Below are 2567 nucleotides of genomic sequence, written 5' to 3' on the forward strand. Positions count from 1 at the left end.
CGCAAAGTTTTCATCAAAATTAGCTTATGTAAACCTGATTCAATTGACGTCTGTACATTTTCTAAACAAAGATATACAAATGGCCAGTAAACACACGAAAAGGTGCTCAATTCCATGTGCCCTCAGGCAAACACGAAGTAAAACTACGATGAGGTATCACTTCCCATCCACCAGCATAGCTCTCATCAACGACACAGACAGTCACAAGTGTTGACCAGGACGCGGAGGAATCCGGACCTTCTACACACCGCTGGTGAGGAATACCTGCTGTGACAGTCCCTCCCGAGGTCAGACCTCGAGTTACCGTATGAAGTAACAATTTCATTCCTAGGTATGCGCCCAAGAGAACTGAAGACATATTGCCACAAAAAACCTTGTAAGCAAATGTTCACAGCAGCATTACTTGTAATAGCCAAAGAGTAGAAAGAGCTCAGATGTCCATCAAGTGATGAATGGGTAAGTGTGGTGTAGCCACACAAAGGAATATTATTCATCAATAAAAAGGAATAATGTTCTGATACAGGCCACACCACGGTGAACCTAGAGGGCATTTTGCTAACTGACAGAAGTCAGACACAAAAGACCATACATACCTTATATGACTCCGTTTATACAAAATGTCCAGAACAGGCAAGTTCATAGAGACAGAACGTAGACGAGTGGTTGCCCAGGGCTGGGTGGAATGAAGGAGGGAGTGATAGGGAATGACTGCCAATGGGGACGGAGTTTCCTTTTGGGAGGATGCAAATTTTCTTAAATTATAGTGTGGCAATGGTGACACGCCCCCCGCGAATATGCTAAAAACCGCAGAACTGTGCACTTTAAAAGGTGAATTTTATGGCATGAGAATTATATCTCAATAAAGCTGCTACGGTTTCTGTTCGTAATCATATCATGAGAAGACTTCCATCGAGTTTGGAAGGTCTGTTCGACATGCAGGCTTCATAAAATCCATTTGGAGTGATTCCCAGGAGGCCCCTCGAGAAATCAAAGCAGCCAAGACAGATTCCCAAGAGACACATGTGATTGCCCATCCAGAGACATCGCAACAGCTCGACTAAATGACTCCTTGAACCAGCGGTTTTGAGCACCTACGACATGCTAGAAAGTGTTCTAGAAGCTTGGCTATATCAATGAACAGACTCAAGGGTTGATTTTATTTTATTATTTATTTACTTACTTATCTTTTTTAAAAATAATTCTTTATTGTAAGGGTTGCTTTTAGTTAAGCTGCTTCTCACGTGGGCGACTCTGGACTGATGGCTCCGGGGTGAGCGCAGCCGGCACTGGATGATGGATGGCATGAAGGATCCGTGGCTTCCCTCCTCCTCTTCCGGGGAAACCAGGCAATTTAAAAAAGCGAGGGAGCTATGAAGATACGGCATTTGTGAAAGCGTTTCTGTTCTTGAGAAAGTCAATAGCAGTTAGGAGTGACGTTGGCTGGGAACAATAGGCTTCCCGACGAAGAGGCGTGGACAAAGAGAAGACAAGTTTTCTCACAAAAATGTGGAGGCAGGAGATCACTCCGTGCCTGATAAGGTCACCGCGGGCCCGGGACCCGTCCTTTCCGCTCGGGCATCCTGGGCGTTGGCCTCGTGTGTTTGTCACCAGCTGTTGCTCAGCACCAGGCATGATGTCCTCAACACCTGCGTCCAAGGAGGACGGCCAAAGGGGGCAAGGCCCTGTGTCCCTCCTCTGGGGGCTCCATTTATTCTGGAAAGCGTTCCTGGTGCATCACTGACTCGGAAGGGACCACGGGCTGCATCAGTGCGTGACGCAGTGTGGTAACCAACCAGGGGGCTGGGGCTTGCTGACTAAGGCTGGATTCTCTCGGGCCTGGCTCTGGGCTTCAGTCCAACTTGGGTCGGTTCCATGAATCTCATGATGGGGCCTATGAGGACAAGGGGTACGACAATGACTCAAGCACACGTCAAGCCCCTGTTTGTGTCACGAGGTGAAACATCCCGTTGGCCAAATCAACGCACGTGGCTGAGCCCAGAGTCCGGGGGCAGGAAATCCAGTTCGCCTGCTATGACGTCATGGAAAGGGTGGAAGTATAATTCTACTACAGGGGTGAGAAGGCAGCAGGGTTCGGATGGCCATGGGTGGCTTAGACCAACCCCGATGCATGAAGTCTTACGGTGTAGTGGTTAAGAACATGACTTTTGGGAGAAGGACTTTTAGGATCAGACCCCAGCTTCCCCACCCACTAGCGCTTTGACCTGGGCAATCAATTTCACGTCCAGATTCCTCACCTGCGAAATGGAGGTAACAATAGTGCCTGCCTCCTAGGCTGTTGTGAAGGCTGCGGTGCTTCTCATTCTCACCCGAGGATATTTTTTCTATTGATTTTCTTTTCTTTCTTTTTTTTTTTTTTGCTGCAAAAAGATTTATTGTTTCATTTGGTCCAATGCATGGGAGAAGGCTTCAGGGTGGTTAAAAGAATGGCCGGTAGCCCTGACTGGTTTTGCTCAGTGGATAGAGCGTCGGCCTGCAGACTGCAGGGTCTCAGGTTCGATTCCAGTCAAGGGCATGTACCTTGGTGGTGGGCACATCCCTAGTAGGGA

Source organism: Myotis davidii, unplaced genomic scaffold, assembly GCF_000327345.1.
Source record: "Myotis davidii unplaced genomic scaffold, ASM32734v1 scaffold149, whole genome shotgun sequence".
Taxonomy (NCBI): Eukaryota; Metazoa; Chordata; class Mammalia; order Chiroptera; family Vespertilionidae; genus Myotis; species Myotis davidii.